Consider the following 21,083-nt stretch of genomic DNA (forward strand, 5'->3'; position numbering starts at 1 on the left):
AACCTACAAATAGTATGGTTTGTCTCTCCCTAACATGAAGGTCTTTAATAGTAAACTAGGCTCTTTTGGTGATAGCTTGGTATGTTGTTTCTTCCTACTATATCTCTCTTCATCACATCCTAGTGGGCATATGTGAAAAGGCCTCCTACAAGAGGGATTTCAACAATGGAGAGATCATATTTAAGATGGATTTTCAGTGTGATACCAACAATGCTACCTAGATATTTCTTCCTTCACAATATACTACAAGTTTGGTAGTGTCTTTATAAGACACTAGAGTAGTAGCCCCAAACATGCTGGGAGGAGATTGAAAAATAATATATTGTTTGGAACCCAAAGATTTGAGCTTGTGATAGCCTATAGTTCATATCTCAAGATAGGCTAGTTGGGAGCTTGTCCCTCCTTTCTTTGTTAGGGTTTATAGGGATGTCTATAGAATGGTAGATTAGGAGGTTGTATAGTAGGCAGTAAGATGCCAAGCAAGGTCACATGCTAGAAGGAGAGATATTGATACAACGATCCCTCAAGACTAGTTACTTCTCATAAAGAGCCAATACATCTATAAGAGGTGTGGAAAACATAGTTCTTGCTAATTGGTAGCCCCCTTATAAGTGGTAGACTCCGTGTTGTCCCCTCGGCACCTTCTTCCCAACATAGGAAGGTTGCCAACTAGCCATCAATAAGGAATAGTCAACAAGACAGCAAGCTTCGGCTTTCCCTGATACCCTTGAGATAAGGATCCAATCTCCATTGGCATCCACAAGAAGTACTCATAGCTAGACCCGTATGTATATTGATCTCATATTCAAGAGTAGTACCAACCTCCAAATTTGGGAGAGTGAGCCTCTAGATGACCTATAATGGGATCCAAGAGAGTGGCTCTAGCTAGCCACACTGCAATTTCCAAGACATCACAATGCTTCTTGGCATACATAGCAAGGATTTTCAAACATATTAGGATGTAAAAGGATATTGATTGGACACCATAACACACTAGATACTAGGTAGAGTATGGCTTCATGAATGCTTTTTGTTGAATCTTTTATGCATGTGTGGAAGTTTAGAAAAGTGTCCTATTTCAGCTTTCTTTTCCTATAAGGGGGCTTAGCCATTTGAGATTTGGTTGGGCTAGATGGAGTAGGATGGAGTCTCTAAACATTTCCCATATTGGCACTTGGAGACTCGAAAGCATTGTCTTTGGTAATGCGAGGCAAGCAAGTTGCTATGTGAGAGGAATACCATGTTAGGTAGGCTAGTTGGCATGTAGACTCTATGTGGAGAGGATTCTGTCGTCTTCTCCATTGACTTGGAACCTTGTGCTATGGGTGTATTTCTTGGGGATCCTATTGATAGCTAGTTAGCTAGGAATGCCCATCTACAGTATGAGGTTGAGAAGGATGATATGATCCTCATCATTGAGGTAGGACCTTTTGCCATGGTTTTCCTAGATGCCTTGCTTGGCTTTTAGGTAGTGGAGTTTATGGTGTCACAATCAGCGGTATAATATGATATCATTGAGAGCCTCATAAGGTGGCACATCTAGAAGGAATCCTATCAATTGATTTTTGATAGTTAGAGCCTCTTAATATAGGTGACCCTAATAGAGCCATGAACATCCATTATCCACTCACCTTGTAGTCATTCGGATCAGCTATGGAGAAAGTCTCAAGCTTGGGAGCTTAGACATCAGTTCATACTTGTTTGGGGTGGCCATGGCTTGTTTTTTATGATGGACAAGGTGGTGGCTCAAGGTGGAAAAACATCAATCATCCATGGATTCTCTCCCCATCCCACCTAGTCTATCTTGAGAGGCTAGTAATTATGATAATTTTTTATTTTCAAGTAGATCCAACAAGACTACTGAGCACATATATTGTATTGTGAAAATTTGAATCTAAGTAATATGATTATCTATTGTAATATTTTCAAATAAAATTTTAAACGACACTAAACCCCCGCACACCCTGTGCAAAAATGCAACCCAAAGTAATCTCCCACATGTAAAATGTTGGTGGTTAGGTGCTACCCCGTGCGCGCGTCAATAAACTCCAACAGTGTTGTGTAAAAGAGGCTGAGGCTAAAAACCCATAAAGCCCACACACGAACACCCTCCACGAGGATAAAAAAGGGAAAAATGATTAAATTTGTGGCAATTTTTTTTATAATAACCCCTCCCCCTCAGTCGATGCATGGCAGGGGAGAGGAGTGTGAGAGGGAGTGAAGCTAGAGTGGTGGAGTGCATGAGGGAGGGAGGAGGCATGTGAAGCCACGTGGGTGGCTATCTCCCCCCCTCTACCTATAAGACATCCCCCTGGAGCTTTGGGAGGGAGGCAAGAAGAAAGTGAGAAAGAGAGGCTTCCGTGCTGCCCTCCTATGGAACCAGGCCGCCACCATCCACCTCCACGCCACCTGCTACCACCATGCTGGCCTGCTGTCGCCTGCACCATCCTGTCCCCCATCATCATTATCATCACCATCCTCTTCATCCGCGTCCTCATCCTCCCATTTATCTCCTTTCTCTCTCCACGTAAGCTTCTGTTTAGAAGCATAGAAGCTTCCTTGGAAGCTTCCATAAAAGTCCCCATAGCCCCTATTCACCTATGCCTTCCCGGGTTCCTTCAAAACCGCGACTGTAAGGCCGTGTCCTGCGTGAGGGAGAAGATATTGGGCCGAAAGGGATTCTAACGCGTAAAGAACCCAAGAGGAGTTGCTGAACTGGAATTTGACTCATCAATGGCTCCCAAGAAAATGGCGAGAGGTGCTCACGCGGGAGTTTCTACCCCAAGCACATGTATGGACAATACCTCAAACCTCAATGCCCAGGTTCTTAGAATTTGATTTCGCATGAAAAGAATGCATTTAGGCATGTCTTTAATTCACTTAGTCGAGTTAATACCTTTGGAAATTTTTAATGCAATTATCCATTCGTTTACGAAGTTAGCGCATGTCGTGCCCTTGAAAAATGATTGCACTTCCAAGTTGCAATCCCAAACATATATTACATAGGTTAAAAGGATGATTTGTCTGAATGCATCCTTGATTTCCTCACGAAAAAAGAAACAGCGCATAATGCATTTAGATAGTAACCTTCTAGTTGTGGATTTGTATGAGATAATCATTATTGTCCATTGGATGTTTTCCAAGTAGTTGCATTGCATAAAAGGGGATTTACGTACCCTGCAAATTGCATGCGGTGAAAATTACATCCTAAGTTGGGGCTAAGTGTCGAAGCACGAATTAAATCAATAATGGTCTCATGGTATTCGTTCATGCACGGAGTCTTTCCATCAAAGTTTGTATTTAGAAAGGATGAATTTTTCATATTAAAGCTTGAATTCTATGCAATAGGCAAAGGCTTTATAAGTATAGTTCTTGTTGAAATTCAACGTAGGGTTTATATGAGATAGCCCTAAATTGTCAATATTTATAATTTAGGCAAAGAAAAGAAATGGTCATTGTAAATCTCATAGTTGCATAGAAGGAGAAAATCCATGAACCGCATATTTGCATGGAATGTTGCATTTCGAAATTATTTACGTCTTTTTACGAAAAAGTAATTGCATCTCTAAGAAGAGATCACCTCTTGTCGTAAGACCATTAGATCGATTAGGTAATTCGCTTGTAAAGGTGTAACTCAAGCGATGATCACCTCAATGCGCTAGATAGAGTTAAGTCACGACATAATTCTGCTTAGTATCTCACTTCGGATGCCAAGCCTCTTGACTTCCAATCCCAAAGATCCTACCCACATTCATAGAATGCTAGGGTTAGCTGAACGCCTATGCAAGAATGATCTAGGGTTTTACCCTAAGGACCAATGCAAGATTAAGGGTTGGGTTGGGTCAAGAGGACTCCCAAACCCTACATCTTGACCAAAGGTATTCTCGACCAAGGAATACCGTTTGATGAGAAAACTAATCCCGTAAGTCAGATGCGACTCCTATGCAACAAGTTGCAACATCGCATGGTTATGTGTTAAATCACAAAATAGAATTGCCACTCCTTAGAACAAGGTTGGCAAGTCCTAGGTTGAAGTCAAACTATCTTGAGGATGAGTAGTCATCCTGCTACATCACCTTCCCTTGAGGCTGATTTGCCAAGTTAGGGAAGTTGTGTATTGCCTAGCAAGAAATTAACCAATCAAGTTAGGGCGACGAGGTTGCCCAGGATTTACTGTCTTAGTTAAAAGAAACTAAGGGGTTTGTTAATTTGGGTTAACAGGTTATAAACCCTAACCCAAGGATAAAAGGGTAAACAAGCAATGAAACCCTTGGGGATCTTGCCAAGTTGCAATTGATCCCGGATTTAATGCTGGATGCATTCAGAGAGAAGGATTCACACCTTAGTAGTTGGCCAAACAAACGACCACTAGTTTGATTGTATTTGTATAGTTAGGAGCACTATTTGTACTTCTTTGCTCAATGAACTAAAGCTGGAAAAATAATTAATGCTTTAGGTTGAGGGCCTAGAGGGAGAGGCAGCATTAGTTACACCCCACTGTCTGCATGACCCTATCCAAGGGGGTTTTTAGCCGCGCCAGGTACGTGAACCAAACCCACTGCGAGAGGTCTCTCCGTGGGTGCTACTTGGAGTAGGAGGACGCTTGGGTGCCAAGGGGGCTTTGGCCGTAAATCCCTTGCCTCCGGGTCCTACACAAGAGGCTGACGTGACTCGAGATTGGATCTCGAGGTCCGCATACTAGTCTACAGGTGGAAACTTGAAATAGAGATCCCTGAGGATTGCTAGATTGCCTTCGGGCAGATTATGGATTGGCTTCACGCAAATTATGGAATAGCCTATGGGCTGGATTATATGATGTATTCCAAAGATTGATAAATAAGATCAATTGTTGAAAAGGAACTTGTTTGACATTGTTTTCTATGTCAGTGCTTAAGTTATGTGAAGGAATCGGTGAATAATTGGCTAATTAAGGAAGCTGTTTTTGCGTGTCAAACTAAATGTGATAGGTAATTAGATAACTAAAGAAACTTTTCTATCCTACGAAAATTGGCCCGGTAATTAATTAAGGGTCTATCCTACGGAAGGGTGGTCCCGGTTGGCCAGGAACTTTTCTCGAAGGAAATTGACAGCAAGGAATGATGACCTAGAATCTAAGATACTAGAGTCCCGATTTATGCTATTTTAGGGGGAACGGAATGGGACTATGCCTTACGGGTAGAGAGGTTGAGCTTTGCATCCCTCTTGTTTTCCATTATCCTTGAACCAAGTGCAGCATGAATCCGCTTTGACCTTGACATTTCTATGTAAAGTAGTTCGTCTGGGGCTCGACGCTAGCTGCCATTCTAGGAATTTGACCACTAGGAAAACCGTGATTTAGGTTGGTCCTAAGTGGGAACGGCCAGAATGCTTCCGCTTCGTGGTAGACTCGGGAAGACCTAGATCTCAAACCCCGTGACATTCCGTGAGAGTGCCAGGCGGCGCTTTTTGGACTCTCTTCTGATGGGCTGCTAAGACGTGTCCTACAAGTGAACAGGTGGACACGTTACACTTGGTATCAGAGTGAACCAACGAGGAACTAGTATTTACAAGAAAACTTAATGAGAAGAAGTAGAGAAAATGTTGTTGTTAAGAACATTTCCTTACTTACTTATCAATGCTGACTTGCAAAGTCGTGAAGCATGGAACAGATTTTTGGTGTTCCAGGTTATGTTTGTGACTGTGATGCGTGCTTCGACTTATCGACAGAGGCTCGATATGATGAATATCCTAGACCATATCTACAATCCTTCACCCCTGTACGTGGAATGGAGATGGACGGGTGGTGATTCAGGAATTTATTACATAGCTACCCACCAACTTACATACCTTCGGACCAACTTGAAGAGAATCAAGTGGATGGAGGACTTAAAGATCGTGAAGTTGTTCATCTTTATTGAGTCTCACGCCAACACAACCCTACATGTCGATGGTCGAAAGGTTAAGTAGAACAAGTATGTGTACGAGGAAGTGACTCGAGTAAGCCATGTCGATAGAATCAAGGTGTTGGGATGTTATGAGAAGAATGGGTATCAAAGGAAAGGATACCCTAATCTTCCTATGATCTATCGATTCCTAAAAATCCATGACCCCAATCCATATTATTACTCGGTTCCCGTAGCTGAATGTAACACAATTTTGTTCTCCCCAAATTAATGTATCAACTTGCTCTACCATCCCAAGAATAATTGTACTCGAAAGGGCTATGCCCATATGAATGAAATAGACTTTTTTTATAAATGATTGTCTTGACTGTAAATGTTGGTAACGGAGTTAAGTGATTAGGCCACTTGTCTAAAAGCTGAACTAGCAAGTTTTTAACGTAAAGATTTTCAATGCCCATGCACAACCTCAAGTGCAGATTCCTAGTCCGACCCCTACACCAAGCACGGCCGTGATTCAGAGGAAGAAGTTTCTTCTCAAGCAAATCAAGCCACCAGAATTTGATGGCAAGGGAAGGACCGTCCAAACCGATGCCGAGATCTAGATCAAATCCATGGAGGATTATTTCGAAGTAGTAGGTACTAGACCCACCAACCAAGCAATGCTTGCCAAGATGAAGCTTATTGGCAAAGCAAGACTTTGGTGGAAGCAATGGTGCAGGGACCAAGGGATATCAGAAGGGTCAGTTACTTGGGAGAAGCTAAAAAGAGATGTGCGAGGAAGATATCTATCACCTACCTACCGCACGCAGAAGATGAAAGAGTTCTATGAACTAAAGTAGCTTGGTCTATCCCTTGATGCTTATTATTCAAAGTTCGTCTCTCTTTTGAAGTATGCACCACAAATGGATATGACACAATAGGTGTCAAAGTTTTATGCTGAATTAAATCCACCTATAAACACCCGCCTCGAGTCAATGCGCTCAATAGATCTTCAGGACGCACTCATTCAAGCTGCACCCATAATACAGGAGGTTCAGACTAGGCCAAGAAATAACAAGACTTGGTCTTACAAGGATAAAATCAAAGGAGTGTATAGGTCCCAGGCTAAGAGAACGCAAGGCCAAAATCAAGGACAAAGGAAGAAAGCTAGGACCAACAATGTCAATAATTTCGTTCCTACCCAAGGTAATGGCCACAATCTCCATTGCTTCCATTGCAACAAGCCTGGTCATTTCAAAAGGAAATGTCCCAAGCTTAACGGAGGACAATGTCAAGGGCCATTCCAAGGAACCATCCGTGGCCAAGGAGCTACCATCAAGGCCAGAGGAAGAACCGCCAGTGTTGTCGACAAGGAGTTCGGTGATGAAGAAAATCCAACCATGGAAACTAAATTTGAGAGGGCAACAGTCCATGCCGCTCTTCACAAGAAAGGCTCGAATCACCAATTCTCGATGATTCAGACTCCATCAGATTATCAAGGTAAAGGCTTTAGAACCTTAATTGATTGTGGCAGTATACATTCCTTCATTTCACTAGCCTGTGCAAGAAGATTAGGAATAGCCACAAAAGATGCACCTACCTTACTTGTGGAATTAGCAAATGGTCGTGAAGTCACTTGTACCAGGCAAACTGCTAAGGTGGAATTCCTTATGGGAGGAAAGTCGACTTCAGTCAGATTCAGGGTTGTGAACCTAGGTATCCATGAGTGTTTGCTCAGAATGGATTGGCTCAAAACCTAATGATGCCCACATTCACTATGGAAAGGGCTAAGTTTCCTTTCGAAACTCTGAAGGGGAATTGGTCACAACTCAAGGAAAGGTTGGGAAGCCAAAAATTCAACTGGCCAAGGCATCTCGGATAATAAAAGGAGTTAGAAAGGGATTACCTGTCTATTTGATTAAGCTAAATAAGCTAGATCAGAATCAGAAGTCTAGGGAAGAACCTTCATGGCTAAAGGAATACGCAAACATATTTCCTGAAGAGCTGACGGAACTTCCTCCTCAAAGGGAAGTTGATCATGAAATCAAGCTAGCGTGAGGAGCTGCACCAATCGCAAAGAGACCATATAGAATGTCCATCCCGGAAGCAATTGAGCTGAAGGAGCAACTCAAGCAACTGTTAGTCCAAGGCTACATTTGTCCTAGCAGTTCACCATGGTGAGCTCTAATGTTGTTCCAGAAGAATTCAAGGTGTGAAGATCTTCTCCAAGATAGATCTCAGGTCTAGATATTACCATATAAGAATCAAGGAAGAAGATATCCCAAAGACGGCATTCAGCACAAGATATGGGCACTTTGAATTCCTAGTCATGTCATTTGGGCTAAGAAATGCTCCTGCCACCTTCAACAGGCTAATGCACAATATCTTTAGGCCATATCTTGATGACTTCGTACTCATCTTCTTTGACGATACCTTAGTCCACTCCAAACAGGAAGAGGATCATGAACCCCAGATTCGCATTGCTCTTGAAACAATTAGAGCACAAGCTTTATGCTAAGAAGAAGAAGTGTGCATTTTTCAAGTGACAGATTGAATATCTGGTATTCATTGTAACAGCGGAAGGAATTTCAGTGGATTCGGACGTTCTGGAGTGGCCAACACCAACAACTGTCAAAGAAATATGTAGTTTTCTTTGATTGACAGGATGGTACAGGGACTTTATCAAAAACTATGCCTTGATTGCAGCACCTCTAACGGATCTACTGAAGAAGCAAACATCAATTGTATGGTCAACTACTAAACAATCTAGCTTTGACAAACTAAAGCAAAACTTGGCATCAGCACCTATCCTGAAACTCCGCGACCTTAGTAAGGAGTTTGAAGTAATAACTGATGCTAGCTCACTTGCCTTAGGATGTGTGCTTATGCAAGAAGGTCATTCTGTAGCATATTCTTTGAGGAAACTGAAGAGCCATGAGAGAAATTATGCTACCCATGATGTGGAGCTATTAGCTGTCATCCATACTCTCAAGCTTTGGAGACACTACTTGCTGGGTAACAAGTTTACCCTAGTAATGGATCATAAAAATCTTAAATGGATCTTTACCCAAAATGAGCTCAATATGAGGCAACTTCAATGGATTGAAGTGTTTGAGGAATATGATTTTTGAAATCAAATACTGGACTGGAAAGGAGAATGTAGTTGTCGACGCACTCAGTCGCAAGGCATTTCTGAATTCTCTGATTTTACAAGATCCATCAACAGCTAGATCTTTAGCCACAAAGGTATCCATGCCAAACAACCCAATTCTTGAGCTAGCTAAAGAAGAGGCATGTCATGATCCAACTTATCAGTAATTGCTAAGGGAGATCCCCATCAAGGATCAAGACCTGAAGCTATAGGCAAAGTATCAAGAATTCTCTATTAATAGTGGACTTGTCTACTACAAAATGAGATTATGTATACTAGCAAGCCAATCACTTAAGCAGAAGATACTTTGGGAGGCTCACGACTCCCCTTTTTCAGGACATCTTGGGTATGCCAAGACCCTCAGTGCAGTCAGAAAGAGCTATTATTGGGAGAGGCTTAAAGGTGACGTTCTCAAATATGTCACTGAATGTTTGTCTTGTCAACGCATTAAGGCGGAACATGTCAAAATGCCAGGGAAATTACAACCACTTGACATTCCCCTCAGGGAGGGAGGGGGTAAGGTGGAAAGTAAAACATGTCTCGAACCTCAACCAATGTTTAAAGGAGTAAAACCCAACTTATGATCGAGGAAAAGTGTCATAATATCTTTTGGATTGCGTGGACTACTTGAAGCCAAAGTTTTTATTTTGTACTTAAGCATTTCACCTCTTCATAGCTTACGGTCATTATTTGCTTATTGTTTTGCAAGAGTTATCTTGAGAAAACTAATGGTGAGTTGTTGTATTGTGATAGAAACCTATGATGACAGGCCAAGACAAAGGCAAACTTCCATTCACAAATGAATAATAGGCAAATTACGGTGGCCTAATGACGGAGATCAGAGTCTTCAATCAATTCAAGTTTAGAAACATCATAAACTTGGATGACCTGGTTATGGAAAAACTAGTCGTAAAGCAGCTTATTGACTCATCAGTATGGACTTTGTTGTTGGCTTGCCCCAAGCTCGAGGAGGATACAACTCTATTATGGTTGTGGTGGATATGCTCACCAAGGTTGCACATCTTATTCCTACATGGGAATTCAGACTGCATGGGTTGCCCAGAAGAATCATTAGTGATCGTGATTCTCTCTTCACATCACACTTCTCGAGGGCTATCTTTGAAACCATTGGGACTCAACTCTTTTTCAGTACAACTTACCATCCATCCCCAAACCGATGGTCAAACGGAGCGAATCAACCAAGTCATTGAGGATATGCTAAGGGCACATTGTTGCCGTGAACCCAAAAAGTGAATTCAATATTTGCCACTGGTTGAGTTTGCCTACAATGCTTCCTACCAACAAAGCATTCAGATGACCCCTTTTCAAGCATTGTATGGGCACGACTGTCGTAGTCCTTTGAACTTTTCGGATCCAACCTTAAGGATTGAAGCCTCAAAGCAGATGCTGGAAGATATGGATGACCAAATCAAGTCAATAAGACAGGACATCCAAGCCGCTAAGGACAGACAAAAGGCTTACGTGGACTTGAAACGTCAAGATAGATCCTTCGTTGAAGGAGATATGGTCTTCATTCGTGTACGTCCAAAGAAGAGTTCCCTATCCTTGGGTGAATGCAAAAAGCTAAGTCCAAGGTATTGTGGACCCTACAAGATTCTCAAGTGCCTAGGGCCTAGTGCTTACAGATTGCAACTCCCTGAGAACCTAAAGGTTCATAAGGTATTCCATATCAGCCTACTGAAAAAGTATGTACCTAACCCTAGTCATGTGCTTGATGATCAACAAGTTGTAATGCCTAGCCAAGGAGTCCTTGAGCTATGGCATGACAGGATCTTAGATGTTAGTGAGAGGCATTGGAGATCCAGAACCTTGAGAGAATACCTCATCCAATGGAAAGATTATCCCAAAGAGGATGCCATTTGGATGGATGAAAGTACTCTCAACCAACAATACCCCCAATTCTTCTCTAGATGAGGACATCTCGATTCCTCTAAGAGGGAGAGAATGTAATATTTCTGCATGAAATATTAAATGACACTAAACCCCCACACACCCAGCACAAAAATGCAACCCAAAGTAATCTCCCACATGTAAAATGTTGGTGGTTAGGTGCTACCCCGCATGCGCGTCAATAAACTCCAGCCGTGTTGTGCAAAAGAGGCTGAGGCTAAAAACTCATAAAGCCCACACACGAACACCCTCCACGGGGAAAAAAAAGGGGAACATGATTAAAGTTGTGGCAATTTTTTTTTATTAATAACCCCTCCCCCTCAGTCGATGCATGGCAGGGGAGAGGAGTGTGAGAGCGAGTGAAGCTAGATTGGTGGAGTGCATGAGGGAGGGAGGAGGCATGAGAAGCCACGTGGGTGGCTATCTTCCCCCCCCTATCTATACGACATCCCCCCTAGAGCTTGGGAGGGAGGTAAGAAGAAAGTGAGAAAGAGAGGCTGCCGTGCTGCCTGCCTGTGGAACCAGGCCGACGCCATCTACTGCTGCCACGCTGGCCTACTGTCGCCTGCGCCATCCCGTCCCCCATCATCATTATCATCACCATCCTCATCATCGGCATCCTCATCCTCCCATTTATCTCCTTTCTCTCTCCACGTAAGCTTCTATTCAGAAGCATAAAAGCTTCATAAAAGTCCCCATAGCCCCTATTCACCCGTGCCTTCAAAACCGTGACTGTAAGGCCGTGTCCTATGCGATGGAGAAGATATCGGGAAGAAAGGGATTCATAATGCATAAAGAACACAATAGGAGTTGTTGAACCGGAATTTGACTAATCAATGGCTCCCAAGAAAATGGCGAGAGGCGCTCGCGCGGGAGTTTCTACCCCAAGCACACGTGTGGACAATACCTCAAACCTCAATGCCCAGGTTCTTAGAAATTGATTTCGCATGAAAAGAATGCATTTAGGTATGTCTTTAATTCACATAGTCGAGTTAATACCTTTGGAAATTTTATATGCAATTATCCATTCATTTACGAAGTTAGCGCATGTCGTGCCTTTGAAAAATGCTTGCACTTCCAAGTTGCAATCCCAAACATATATTGCATAGGTTAAAAGGAGGATTTGTCTAAATGCATCCTTGATCTCCTCGTGAAAAAAGAAACAACTCATAATGCATTTAGATAGTAACCTTCTAGTTGTGGATTCGTATGAGATAATCGTTATCATCCATTGGATATGTTGTCCAAGTAGTTGCATTGCATAAAAGGGGATTTATGTACCCTGCAAATTGCATGCGGTGAAAATTACATCCTAAGTTGGGGTTAAGTGTCGAAGGACGAATTAAATCAATAATGGTCTCATGGTATTCGTTCATGCACGGAATCTTTCCATCAAAGTTTGTATTTAGAAAGGATGCATTTTTCATATTAAAGCTTGAATTCAATGCATTAGGCGAAGGCTTTATAAGCATAGTTCTTGTTGAAATTCAACGTAGGCTTTATACGAGATAGCCCTAAATTGTCAATCTTTATAATTTAGGCAAAGAAAAGAAATGGTCATTGTAAATCTCATAGTTGCATAGAAGGAGAAAGTCCACGAACCGCATATTTGCATGGAATGTTGCATTTTGAAATTATTTACGTCTTTTTACGAAAAAGTAATTGCATCTCTAAGAAGAGATCACCTCATGTCGCAAGACCATTAGATCGATTAGGTAATTTGCTTGTAAAGGTATAACTCAAGCGATAATCACCTCAATGCACTAGATAGAGTTAAGTCGCGATAAAATTCTGCTTAGTTTCGCACTTAGGATGCCAAGCCAAGACTTCCAATCCCAAAGATCCTACCCACATTCATAGAATGCTAGGGTTAGCTAAACGCCTATGCAAGAATGATCTAGGGTTTTACCCTAAGGACCAATTAGCCAAAGACTAGACCTCCGTATGGATTTAAAAACCCCAGGGCCAAATGTTGTCGGCCTAGTAAGATTAAGGGTTGGGTTGGGTCAAGAGGACTCCCAAACCCTACATCTTGACCAAAGGTATTCTCGACCAAGGAATACCATTTGATGAGAAAACTAATCTCGTAAGTCAGATGCGACTCCTATGCAACAAGTTGCAATGTCGCATGGTTCTGTGTTAAACCACAAAATAGAATTGCCACTCCTTAGAACGAGGTTGGCAAGTCCTAGGTTGAAGTCAAACTATCTTGAGGATGAGTAGTCATCCTGCTACATCACCTTCCCTTGAGGCCGATTTACCAAGTTAGGGAAGTTGTGTATTGCCTAGCAAGAAATTGACCAATCAAGTTAGGGCGATGAGGTTTCTCAAGATTTACTGTCTTAGTTTAAGGAACCTAAGGGGTTTGTAAATTTGGGTTAATAGGGTATAAACCCTAACCCAAGGATAAAAGGGTAAACAAGCAACGAAACCCTTAGGGATCTTGCCAAGTCACAATTGATCCCGGATCGAATGCTGGATTCACACCTTAGGAGTTGGCCAGACAAACGACCACTAGTTTGATTGTGTTTATACAGTTAGGAGCACTGTTTGTACTTCTTTGCTCAATGAACTAAAGCTGGAAAAATAATTAATGCTTCAGGTTGAAGTCCTGGAGGGAGAGGCAGCATCAATTACCCCTGACTGTCTACCTAACCCTATCCAAGGGGGTTGTTAGCCGCGCCGGGTACATGGACCAAACCTGCCGCCGTGAGAGGTCTCTCCGTGGGTTCTACTTGGAGCAAGAGGATGCTTGGGTGCTAGGGGGGGCTCTGGCTATAAATCCCTTGCCTCCGGGTCCTGCACAAGAGGCTGATGTGACTCGAGATTGGATCTCAAGGCCCGCATACTAGTCTACAGGCGGAAACTTGGAATAGCGATCCCTGAGGATTGCTGGATTGCCTTCAGGCGGATTATGAAATAGCCTATAGGCTGGATTATATGATGTATTTCAAAGACTGATAAATAAGATCAATTGTTGAAAAGGAACTTGTTTGACATTTGTTTTCTATGTTAATGCTTAAGTTACGTGAAGGAATCGGTGAATAGTTGGCTAATTAAGGAAGTTGTTTTTGCGTGTCAAACTAAATGTGATAGGTAATTAGATAACTAAAGAAACCCTGAGGAAAGTGCCGTGGATGCGTCCTACGAAAGGGTGGTCCCGGTTGGTCGAGAACTTTTCTCGAAGGAAATTGACAACAAGGAACGATGACCTAGAATCTAGGATACTAGTGTCCCGATTTATGCTATTTTAGGGAATAGAATGGGACTATGCCTTACGCGAAGAGAGGTCGACCTTTGCATTCCTCTTGTTTCCCATTCTCCTTGAACCAAGTGCAGCATGAATCCGCTTCAACCCTAATGTTTCTGCGTAAAGTAGTTCATCTGGGGTTCGATGCTAGCTACCATTCTAGGAATTTGACTACTAGGGAAATCCTGATTCAGGTCGGTCCTAAGCGGGAACGGCCGAAATGCTTCCGCTTCATGGTAGACTCGGGAAGACCTAGATCTCAAACCCCATGACATTCCGTGGGAGTACCGGGCAGCGCTTTCCGGACTCTCTTCTTGATGGGCTGCTAAGACGTGTCCTACAAGTGAACAGGTGGAAACGTTACATCTATACTTTTTTCCACAAAAAGACATATAGCTTACTAACTTTAGTCTACAAAATAAGAAACTTTCTCTACTAATCTACTAAATAATATATCTAATGTACATATTAATCTACTATATACGAAACCTAATATACTCACTTTCTTACTAATCTACTAAGTAAATATCCTTGTAATGTATTTTTCTACTAACTTCCTACTTTCATTAGTACAATCTTTATACCATCTAATTTTACTCTTCTTGCATACTTATATACCAAAATATCACCACAAGGAAATGAAGACATATGGATGGCCATTTTCGATGAAAATTAGCAATGTTGCTACTTGCGAGGGAAATATCAATGTCGTTTTAGGGAGGAACAAAGGGCCAAAAACCCAAGCATGGCATTTTGAGGGCAACAAAAAAAAAAACAAGTGACATGGAAAGGGAAATAGTTTGAAGCTTTATGAGAGTGAGAGAGGGAGGGAGAGGAAGAGGGAGAGAGAGACCAGTAGACCACTGCTACCACCAAGGCCATTCGCAAAGGCAAGAGGAGAGAAGGATGAAGGAGAAAAGGGAGGGAAATCGCGAAAGCAAATGGTTTCGTCTTCGAGCCCTTTAGATAAGTGCATTGTTTCTCTTCTCTTTTTTTGTGTGTTTTCTTCTCTTCTCTTTATCTTCTTATTTGTAAAGAGATGCATTGAGAGAGGGAGAGAGAGATGGAGAAATAGAAAAAGAAAATAACGTAGAGAAAAAAAGGAAAGAAGAGAGAAATAAAGAGGAAAGAGAGGGAGAGAGAGAAATATAGAGAGAGGGAGGGAAATAAAGAGAGGGGAGGGAGGGAGAGAAAAAAGAGGAGAAGAGAGACAGAGAGAAAGGGGTGGGGGAGAGAGAAACAAAGATGTAGAGAGAGGGGGAAAGAGAGAAAAATAGAGAGATGGAGGGATGGAAAGAAAGAAGTAGAATCAAAGAGATGGGGGGGAAGAAACATAAATATAAAGGGGAGAGACAAAAATAAAGAAATGGAGGGATGGAGAAAAATTAATAAAAATAAAGAAATAAAAATTTAAAAAAATAAAGAGAGGGAGGAGGGGAGAGAAATAAAGAGAGGGGAGGAAGAGAGAAACAAACATTCTAGGAAAGAGAGAAAAAGAGAGAGATAAAGATAGGAAGGGAGAGAGAGAAATAGAGAGAGGGAGGGAGAGAAACAAAGAGAGAATGGGAAAACTAAAGATGTGAAAGGAGGAAGAGGAAGAGAGAGGAAAATAAAGAGAGGATGAGAGAAATAAAGAAAGAAGAGGAGAGAGAGAGAGAGAGAAAGAAAGATAAATAAAGAGAGAGAGAAACAAGAAAAGAGAAGAGGAAGAGAAAGAAATTTCAAAAAAAGGAAAAATCAAAATTTTTTTAAAAAGGAGAGAAACAATGAATGAGGGGAGAAGAGAGAGAGAGATGTATTGTCTGTTATGACATAGAGAAAATCGACCACAATGAGAGCTATGGCATTCAATCGAGGGGCATATCTCAATCAATGTATCCCATGTTTGTGCACTCAATGAAATCTTGCAATTTGAAGAAAATGCCCCTTGTCTATATAGACCACGTGCAACGCTTCAGCAAGTTCTAATAAAAAACCATTGATCAAGCACTCTCTTTGAGTTAATATTGAGTAAAAGTGTGCATCGTTCATGCTTTGCAATCAAATCATATTTGAAAAAAAAATCAATAATAAATACTAAATATGTCCCATAAATATCTATAGAGAGGTACCGATCCATCTTAAGCAATGCACCTATTATGTACCACAAGACCATTTCATGGCTTTATAGTGAAAGGAGCACGCAAGGCAATAAACCTATTAGAGGGCACTTTGTCAACTCTGCTCTTGACACATTAGAAGACATGGAGGCATATTTGGACCTTCCTCAAATATTGGAGCTTGAGATGGAGGCTATGATCGATGCATTACTACCCATGGTTGTCAAGATTGTGGGAGAGAAGGAAGGAGTCTCACTTGTAGCTTTCTCACTTACACAATGAGGGAATACACACAAAGGTGGAGGCTGAAAACAGTTTTCCTATTCTTAGTTGTGTAAGCCAAAAAGAACTCAAGTACAAAGAAATAGAAGAACCCTATATATATGGGTTTCAAACCAAACTCAACTAACTAAGGTGGCATACTAACTGAGCCACGAACTAGAGTAGATAAGGATAGCTATCATCTAGCTATTATTCATGGGCGGTGTACCAACCGCATCTGCAGCTAACAAGTCGCTGACATAAATGCACAATGGTCACCCTGGCATATCACGAGTGGAGCTTGATATCTCAACACTCCCCCTCGAGCTCAATCCCAATTCCTGCACACCAAGCAGGTCTCTGAACTTGCGCAGCTTCTCTGCGCCCAATGCCTTCCTAAATATATCAGCTACATGATCCTCTGTGCTGACATAAACTAGATCAATAAGACCTAGTAAAACCCTCTCCCGCACATAGTGATAATGCACCTCAATGTGATTTGTTCTAGCATGATAGACTAGGCTATTTTCCAAGTGTATACTACTCATGTTGTCACAATAAATGACAACTGGCCCATCTGTAGGCTGATGCATATCATAAAGTAGCTTATGCAACCAAGCTACCTCACATGCAGCCATTGTTGCGCCCCTGTACTCAGCCTCTGTGCTCGACAAGGCAACTGTAGGTTGTTTCTTGCTGCTCCAAGTGACTGCAGCACTCCCCAAAGAGAACACATATCCACTGGTAGATGGTCTATCAGAAATACTACTAGCTCAATCAACATCAGTGTATCCATGCAACTGTATTTGAACCCCAATCTCATAAAGTAGTCCATACTACAATGTGGACTTCACATACCTGAGTATGCGTCTAGCCGCATCCAAATGCGGTGTCCTTGGAGCTTGCATAAACTGACTTACCAATCCAACAGTATAGCTCAAATCTGTTCTGGTAATAGTCATATAAATCAAACTTCCTACTATGCGTGTGTACATAGTAGGGTCTTCCAGAAGCTCACCTGCATCTGCGCTCAGCTTCACATTCTGCTCCAAAGGAACTGAAATAGGCTTACAGCTTGTCATCCCATATTTGGACAGCATGTCTAATCCATACTGCCTCTGCAAGAGCCGTATCCCACTTGGTGATCTAATCACCTCAATGCCCAAGAAATAACGCAGCTCTCCCAAATACTTCATCTCAAACTTCTGCTTCAATAGCATTTTCACGTGAAGGATATCTTCATCACTATCACTTGTCATAATCAAATCATCAACATAAATGACAAGTAGCATAATACCTTTCTCTGTTTTTCTCACATAAAGTGAGAAATCTGCCTTGGAAATCTGAAAGCCAATAGTGACAAGATACTGTCCTATCTTGTCAGACCATGCTCTAGGTGCTTGCTTCAAGCCATACAAGGCTTTCTTCAACCTGCAAACAAACTCAGGATGAACAGCATGTACATAACCTGGTGGCTGCTCCATATAGACCTCTTCTTGCAAATCACCATGAAAGAAGGCATTCTTTACATCCATCTGATGTAAAGACCATCCCTTTGATGCAGCCATAGAAATGACTGCTCTTATGGTTGCCATCCTTGCAATCGGACTGAATGTTTCTTCATAATCAATGCCATATGTTTGTGCATACCCCTTGACTACTAATCTTGCCTTGTATCTATTCACAGAACCATCTGCATTGTGTTTCACCTTATAAACCCACTTACAACCAATTGCATTCTTATCTTTAGGCAAAGGTACCAATTCCCATGTAGCATTTGCTTCCAAGGCATCCATTTCTTTATCCATGGCTTTCTCCCATTTTTCTTTTCCTATGGCTTGCTCAAAAGAATTGGGTTCTGGTTCTTATATCACTTTGACCATGTAGGCATAGTGAATGGCTGTAAATCCATCATATTTTAACCTATCCACAGGATACCTAGCTTTGATAGTCCTGCGCAAAGTAGGTTCACTCCCAGGTGCTCTCAAAACATCCCTGGTATTCCTTACTCCAGGTGTAACAATAGAAGGAATATCCAACTCATCATCAATGCTCTGTTCTGAGCCACTAGATTCACCATCCACATAAGAGTGACCTGCATTCACATCAAACATGGGCTGATCTACCTTCTCTTTTCCTTTTCATGAAACCTGCATACCATTATTTGCATTGTTTTGAGGAGATTCTACTGATCTCAATCTGCTTGTCCATGGCGAAGAATGTGAACCACTGTTAGAGGACACTCCAGTTCCACTAATATTTTGTGACTACTGCTGTGAATTTTGTGCAGCATTACCATTTTGTGCATCTACATCATCAATCACATTTAGTGGTTTATACCAGCTACTCATCTCATAAAAAACAACATCTCTGCTCACTGTAAACTTACGAGTAGAAGGGTTATAGCATCTATACCCTTTCTGCTGGGTGGCAGAGAGTAACCAATAAAGATGCACTTCTCAGCTTTTGGATCCAACTTGGATCTCAACTCATCTGGCACATGAACATAGGCAATGCAACCAAAAATCTTCAAATGAGAAATATCTGGTTTCCTACCAATATACCTCTCCTCTGGAGTCATGCCATGTATTGCTGCAGTGGGCGTCCTATTCATTATGTAGACTGCTGTAGCAACTGCCTCAGCCCGGTAAAAATCTGGTAGGTCTTTTTTATTGAGCATGGCATGAGATACCTCTCCAATATGCCTGTTTTTTCTTTTTGCAATTCCATTTTGCTATGGGGTATGACTACATTAATATTGCTGCTTTATGCCATTCTCCTGCAAGAACCTTGCAAACTCATTTGAGAGGTACTCTCCCCCTCCATCTAACCTTAGGCATTTTATTTGCACGCCTGTTTCTTTTTCAACCATAGCTTTAAGAGTTTTGAAATGCCAAAAACTTCACTTTTCTTTTTCATAAAATACACCCAAACTTTTCTGCTATAGTCATCAATAAAAGTGACAAAATAATGACAGCCTCCAATAGATGCAGCTTTAGTAGTCCACACATTAGAGTGGATTAATTCCAATGGCTTCTTACTCTCTTGAACATATCTAGGAAATGGTTTCCTTGCCTGTTTTCCAAATTGACAGGCTTCACATACCTTATGCATTTCTGCAACCTTGAATTTAGGCAATCCTGCAACAATATTTTGGGCTTGCATTGATTTAAGTCGATGTACATTAACATGACCAATGTGTTTATGCCAGATATCAATATCTGCAACTACACCGGTCCCATATGCAAACATTGCTGCACTCAATTCAAGCGTGTCTGCATCCAACGTAAACATTCTGCCCTTCTTCTTTCCTTTTGCTATCAAGCGACCTTTATTTTTCATATCCTCAACAAAGCATCCATGAGAATTAAATCTGACGTGCAAGCCCTGCTCAACCATTTGACCAATAGAAACCAGGTTCTTGGTGATATTTGGGACATGAAATACATCCGACATGTATTTCTTTTTCCCATCCTGCATAGACAAATGAATTTTCCAATCTGCACAATAGGATGTGCAGTATCATCACCAGTCTCCACAAATCCTAGTTTTTCCATTTTCCTTGCATCCTGCATCCATTCTGCATGACCTGTCATGTGGTTTAATGCACCTGAGTCAACATATACCACATCGTTGCTTTCTTCTGCACTTTTCATAGAATTGGTCATGTGCTGCACCATAAACAAATGCTCATTTCTGTCATCACCCTGTCTACTAGAAGATGCATAATTCCCTTGTTGCAATTTTCCATTCATGATGTCATTTTACTTTTTATAGCAGTCTTTAGCTATATGACCCATTTTACCACAGTAGCATTCAACATTGTTGTTTGCATTTTGGACTCTTTGCCATCCACCACGACCTCTTTGGCTCCCCCTGCCTTTAGAGTTACCACATCCTCCTCCATAGGACTGGTTTTCTTGAGGTTGCTGCATATTTTGATTTCTACCACGGCCTCCAGATCGGCCTCCTCTACCTCTACCTCTACCTCTTCCAACATTTAAGTAGAAGACAGCTTCTTTTGAAGTTCCTCCTGAAGAAGATGCACCACCATTTCTCTGCTCCTCAGAAATTAGAAGAGCAATCAACTCCTCAAAATCAGGAAATCTTTCATGGACGGAAATCGATGTTTGAAACTGTGCATAATCCTTTCCTAGACCATTCAAGGTCACAGAAACTAAATCATCATCTTCCACTGGCGACCCAATGGAAGCAAGTGCATCTGCAATCTTCTTCACCTTCATGTGGTAGTCATTGATGCTCATACTTTCTCTTTGCACATTGTGCAACTCTTTCTTGAGCTGCATTTTCCTGGCTTACGTATTTGTGCTATACATTTTTGACAAAGTATCCCATGCCTCCTTTGGCGTACTTGCATCCTGAATATGCACAATCATAGAGTCTGAAATAATAATAGACAGCCAATACATAACTTTTCTGGCTCTCTCATGCCATCCTTTAAATGCCTCCATTTGTTGTTGATTGGGTACATTAGGAAGAACTGGTTCTTCTTCATTTCCTGCAACGAATTTCCAATATCCTTTTCCCAT

The sequence above is a fragment of the Lygodium microphyllum genome, chromosome 11 (genome assembly GCF_053477565.2).
Source record: "Lygodium microphyllum isolate KBCC chromosome 11, Lygodium_microphyllum_v1.1.10, whole genome shotgun sequence".
In the NCBI taxonomy this organism is placed as follows: Eukaryota; Viridiplantae; Streptophyta; class Polypodiopsida; order Schizaeales; family Lygodiaceae; genus Lygodium; species Lygodium microphyllum.